Consider the following 6,548-nt stretch of genomic DNA (forward strand, 5'->3'; position numbering starts at 1 on the left):
AGAGTAGGGAAAGTTCCATCACTTTCACACTACTGCCAAGCTTACAACAGTCACCTTTTGAAGATTCCAATCGCTCAAAAGTAGAAATTTAGTTACATATGGGAGGGAAGGGCGTAGAGGGGGAGACTAAAAAGCAGCACTAACCCAATAAACAAATCACGTATGCACACATTGATCCCCACACGATCCTCAATGCAAAGGACAAAATGGAGCCCAGTGACCTTCCCTTTAGTAGTACAAGTCCGCTTCCACGGGAAGAGGTTTCATTAGCAGGAGGTGGGGCTTATTGGTCCTTTAAAATGTTGCTGACATTCCTTGATCTTTGGAAACAATGCAAGGGACAAATAAAAATTTAGTACATGAGGCAAGAGAGTCCCAACTGGAAGCCAGGGTCCTCTCCATTCATGGTCAGGAGGACAGTGTTACTCACACATCTGAAGGACAGAGCACTCAAAGGTTCAGAGAACCTGTCAGGGCCACAGTAGCCAAGTAACACCATAGAGGACGGGGACGGGATTCAGGAACCTGAGGCTCTGTCACAACTTAGGATTAAATACTTCATCCCAAGATGGACCTCTGAATCAGACTGACTAGGTAGACAGGCCCAAACACACCAAGAGGCCTCGTGCTGAGGCCTGACCAGATCCAGCCTGTGGTTCCTGTAGGTCGACCCAGGATGAGATTCTACAACTAGGAACACCCACTCAGTGTGGTCTTCCTATGCTGTCCCTCCCAGGGTTACCATCACATGGAATAATGATTGTTGACAGTGAAGTCAAATGAATACTATGGGAAGTAACCACTAGTACTCATAGACATGCCCCCCCAAACCAAAACAACAACAAAAAAAAACCCCACTCCCTCCACCAAAGAAAATTTACGGTACCTCTCTATCGTATATACTGCACAACAAATAAAACATTTTAATTTTGTGTTAAACTTTAGAAATTACATTTTAAAACAAAAATCCCATTTGAAAACACACACACATACACAAATAACAGAAACAAAATAAAAATACCTTATGAATACTGCAGGAAGGGTTCACGGTGACCCTGGCATCAGGTTATCAAGCCCAGCCCATGGCTAAGTACAAACACATTCTGATTAGTGTCTCAGGCACAGGGGGCCCTGACTCCAGCCACTCTGAGGTTAAACTGTTATGTACATTATATCTACATGCGGATACAGTATTTTAAATTAGGAGGCAAGCACACATGTAAAGGTGTTACTCTACCAAATATCAGGAGATGATACACAGAGCAGTTAAAATAAAGGAGTTATATTACCTATTGGGAGGTCATATAACCTGGCTTATAGTTCTTTAAATTAAAAGAAACGGATTCAGAAATAAAGTGTAATCCAAAAAAATATTACTAAAACAATCCAGAGAGATTGTTTTCTTGTCCAACATGCTCCTAATACAAGTCAGAATTTGTAATGACTTGGGCAGGCGGTCAGGAGAACGCTGACTTCTGAAAAGGAAAGCCCTGGGCATTCTGGGTAGGTGTTTGGCACCCAAAATTTCACCAAAAAAGAATGCTGTTCTTTGTTATCAGACCAAAGTGCAAAGCAATATAAATTAGAGGCCAAGTCTTCTCTTGACGGTGGATATACTTCTGTAAGACAGACTGTATGCTCCTTTCATATCAACAATTTACATTTGAAGCACTGGATTTTTTCATTGATGGGGCAGGAAAATGAACTTCTGCTCTACTCGAAGTCGGTGAGCCTAAGGTATCCTTCTCAAAAGTAGAGTCCGAGAGTCGGTGAGAAATGTCGGTACTTGAAGAGTTAGGCTGCTTTGCATCTACCCAGCATCTAGAACCAATTCCAGCTTCATAACTCAGCTGTGAATGAACTTTCTTGGGCATCTGATAGCCATGTAGCCAGTAGTTCAAGACTAGAAACCCTGAAGAAGGGAGAAAAAAGAGGAAGATGTGTGAATAGTTACACATAATTATATATATATGCACCCCACCTGTATCTCCAGACTCCCATACACACACACACTCCCCAACATATAAGTAATTTTCAAATAATTAGATCAAGAAGTAAAAAGGCATTTATTTTGCACATACCGGGCATCATACGTATTTATACCTCACAACAACCTCATGGGAGAACTAGGGCTCAGAAAGGCCATGTGTTCAGTCTGAAGCAGAAACAACGTGACAGGAGGGAACTCAAAGAACTGAGAGTTTATCACTTCTCTGTGGTACTGTTAATATGTATGCATATAACAAAGCTGGCTTCGTGTTAATTTTCACATTTAGCATAATATTCTATGACAGTTGCAGCCTGAAAGGGATCTGCCCTCATCTATCACTGAAATAATATGTGTCAGGCGACTAAAATGATTCCTTTAAAATCAAATGTCAATAATAAAATATTTACAAAATTAATCTTTATGTAAAACACGACAACAAGGGAGAGGTCACTGAGCATTCCATAATTTTTTATTAAAGCCTTTATTTATTTATTATTTTATTGTGCATGTACCATCAAATCAGATCTGACAGATACAGGAGGAAATTATCCCTCCTTCTCCGGCAGAGCATCTGGTGGATTTGAACCGTGTACCTCTGGGACTGCAGTACAGCTTCTTGCCACTAGGCCACCCTATTAAAGCCTTTAGTAAAAAGCACATTTAAATCTCTACATTCATCCACATATAAAAATGTTTACATGTTCATGCCTAAAATAGAACAGCCAATAGCCTGTTTTTAGTAGTATTATGTACAATGCTGGCTGACATTTACTCTACTACTTGAATCCAAATAGAGGTTAAAAAAAAAAATTAAAAAGATGTCACAGTCACTCATGTCTAACAAGGGAGTCCTAGTAGCTTAGTGGTAAGGAGTTGCACTGTCAACTCAAAGGCACAGGATTTAAATTCACTAGTTGCTTTCCAGGAGACATGCAATCTCCTCTTAGGTGATTTACAGCCTCTGAAAACTCGCTAAATGGTCAGTCACGAAATTCACCAGCATTTTAACAATCCTTTCCAAACACTACATTGTATTACTGGTTTGCTGTTGTTATGTTATCACCAACTGAAAGAAGACCTGCCAGTGGATTTTCAGGCACTAAATCACAAAGGAGGAGATTTACCATCTTCCTCCTGAAGAGTAGTTGGTGGACTTGAACTGCTGTTCCTTGGGGCTGGCAGTACAACTTTTTACCCACTACAGCAGAAATCCCCTAAATCATCAGCTTGTTGCTGATGTTATGTGCCAATAAGTCGCCTGCAACTCATAGCGACCCTACATATAAGAGCCCTAAACCCTGCTCTATCCTGTGCCGACCTCACCATCTCTGACACACCTACTCCCATTATCCCAATCGCTGAACTGATCCATCTCATCGAGGGTCTTCCTCTCCTGCGCTGTCCCGCCATTCTCCCAAACATGATGTCCCTCTCCAAGTACTGGTCCTTCCTTGAAACATTGCTAAAGTATGTCAGACAAAGGTTCAGAATCCTTGCCTCCAAGGAGCAGCCCAGTTTCACCCTCTTCTGGACAAACCTGTTTGTTCTCCTAGCAGTCCATGGTGTATTCAATACACTTCTCCAATACCACAGCTGAAAGGCATCAATTCTCCTTTTATCCTCCCTAGTCACTGTCCAGCTCTCTGATGCATAGCATGCAATTGTGAAGACCATGGCCTCGATCAGGAGCACCTTAGTCTCCAGCCTAACATCATTGCTCTTCAGTGCTCTGGAGAGGTCCCTGACAGGTGACTTTCCCAATGCAATTCATCTCTTGATTTCCTGGCTGTTGGTACCAAGAGTATTCATTGTAAAGCCAAGCAAACTAAAACTGTTAACAATCTCGATCTTTTCACCATCCATTATGATGCTGCCAATCGGCCGGTGGTGATAATCTCTGTCTTCTTGATACTGAGTCTCAATCCATATCGAAGGCTGCATTCTGCAGCAAGTGCTTCAGATCCTCCTCAGATCCAGCAAGCAGGGTTGTGTTATCTGCATAATGCAGGTTGATGAATCTTGCATTGGCTTAGAAGATAGAACTTCACTTTCAGGTCTAAAATTCTATGGCATGTTGATTGATAGGGGTTTTTCATTGGGTATTGGTGTTTTTAAACTGGGTATTTTTATTTTTAAAAGTCTCTATTTTTTTAAAGGCAATTTCTCTAGAGGATTGTCAATTTTCATAAAGACTACGAATCCTAATAAGCCTTCTAAATGAGTTTAAGAAAGATTATGTTAAAAAAAAAAAAAAAAGAAAGATTATGTTTCATTTAGTGCTGTTTTCCCATTAAGAATATTTAACAATATGGGAATTATTTTTAAAATGCAATTACTTGGAGATTAGAAATGGGCACTCAAATACTTATGGCTTAAGTGCAAACCATTTAACTCTTCTTGAAAAGAAAATTAACCTATGCCACAAGAGTCTTTAAAACAGAGCACAAACAACAGAATACTATTTAGTCATTAAAAATCATAAATTAGATAAATTTTTACTGACATAAAGAACAACAAATGAGGGGGAGAAGATTTCTAAGAGTAACATATAATTAGCCATCATTTTTAAAAGGATACAAAAAAGTAACAAAGTTAACACTGTTGAACCATGAGGAGAAGTTTATTTTCTTTGTAAAGCTCATCTATTATTTTAACTGCTTAATACACTAAAAGCAGCTCTGGTGATACAACAAGTTAAGTGTTTAGGCTCAAAGGCTGGCAGTTTGAACCCAGCAACTGCTGTGCAGAGAAAGAGGAGGGAGGCAGCCTCCACCTGTTTAAGAGTTACAGCCTTGGAAACATGGCAGGTCACAGCCAAAAGAGGTTTGATGGCACTGAGTTTGATTTTGTTTTATTGTTGTGTAATAAGAAAAAAAGGAGACTAGGAACTGTAGAGTTAGTTTACGTGTACTTCTTGTTTTCGTTAGTCAGTTCTGACTCATGGCCGCACGAGGAGTAACAGAACGGAGCATTGCCAGTACTACCCCGGCCCCACCGTCTGAGCAAGTGAGGCGCTGTGGCGGCCACTGTGTCAATTCATGTGGCCAAATCCCCTTGCATTGACCTTCTATCTTATAAATTAGAACCTTGCTAATTTCTAAGAAAAAGAAAACATGGCAAATATATTGTATTTTAGGGTGAATATTTTACCAGATTCAATTATCACCAGGCAAACTTTTTTCTTATTATGCACAAATCTTATACTATCACATGGTAATAATTATTTCCTATTACAATAAAAAGAAAGAATTTGGAAAGGAGTAATAAAGTCCATAAAGTTAACTGCCAAGGTTGTCCAAACTAATTCACAATAAAAGGGGAAACACATTTGTCATTTCAGAGCTTGTGCTGGGATATAGGAAGGGCTACTACCTTAAAAAGCAACTTTAAAAAAAAAAGTAGCTAAAAGTTTTCTGTTAATTTCTAATTGTGTAGTGGCTCACAGGCTACCAAAAAAAAGGAATAGAAGAGAAGGAAGAGTTTTTTTCATCACTGCCCAAGAGAGAAATGACACTTTATTTTTTCCTTCTTTTTTTTTGGTTGATACTTTTTAATTTTCAACCAAAGGAACTTTAGGCTGAAAGAGAATTTTTGGTTATACAGAAGATAATATGGAAGTCATCCAATCTGTAAACATATACTACGTCCTATGATTAATTTATAGGGAACTCGGGTAGCTTAGTGGTACAGAGCTGTGCTACGATTCAAAGACACTGTTGAAATTTTCTAGCTGTTCAGTAGGTAAAAGATGCTATCTTGGGAAACCACCTAGAAAAATTCTTTGAAAATAACAAAAACAAACAAGTGATCCTAGAATCATATAAGAAATGTAAAAGTCCAACATAGGAAAGATTTCCATTTAGATGACATTTTGATGTAATTATAAGGATTCTGGATCCTTGATGGCAAAGTAGAATTAAGTGCTTGGCTAAAAGGTCAAGTTTGAATCCACCAGATAAGGCTATCAGCTTCCAGCCTTGGACATCCTAGAAGGAAGCTCATAACAACAATGTTGTTATGAGTTCGAATTTTTTATAACAACAGGACTTATAAAGATTTTTAAAATCTCTGTGTAGTATAAATAGTTACTGCTAACTGAAAGGTGGGCCGTTTGAGAGACTTGTACACAAATGTTCATAGCAGCGTTATTCACCACCACAAGAACATAGAAACAGCACAAATGTCCAACCACAATCTAATGGATTGAGAAATGATGGTACATTTACATGATGGAAGACTACACAGCTATGAGCAATGATTTTGTAAATTACAACCTACCTTGGGAGGGACTGGAGAGCATTATGCTACGTGAACGAACTCAGTCCCACATGGACACAAATATGGTATAAGACCATTACTGGAGAACGTGTCTGAGGATCAAAGGCTGGAGTAAGGTAGTAGAGGGGTGAGGATAAGCGTGCAGGATGGGAGTTGGGGGGAGTTCGTCAGTTTGATGGATGGAGGGAGGGGTGGGTGAGTAAAGGAAACGGGAAAGATCTGGTGTGCAAAACAATGTATACAAACTTTGTAAGTAAATCAGTATAAAAGAAAAAATTTA

General features: G+C 39.2%; 1 protein-coding gene across 3 annotated transcripts in view; it reads right to left on the minus strand.

The window, feature by feature from the left end:
• Positions 1–1,431: 1,431 nt before the first annotated feature.
• Positions 1,432–6,548, minus strand: part of FBXW11 (F-box and WD repeat domain containing 11) — a 146,783-nt gene continuing 141,666 nt past the window's right edge. For all 3 annotated transcript variants that reach the window (XM_006884346.1, XM_006884345.1, XM_006884347.1), the window contains one exon: positions 1,432–1,912. The gene's annotated coding sequence lies outside the window, so the exon portion shown is untranslated. The remainder of the gene's footprint in view (positions 1,913–6,548) is intronic.

Source organism: Elephantulus edwardii, unplaced genomic scaffold, assembly GCF_000299155.1.
Source record: "Elephantulus edwardii isolate Elephantulus edwardi_28Jun2011 unplaced genomic scaffold, EleEdw1.0 scaffold00033, whole genome shotgun sequence".
Lineage (NCBI taxonomy): Eukaryota > Metazoa > Chordata > Mammalia > Macroscelidea > Macroscelididae > Elephantulus > Elephantulus edwardii.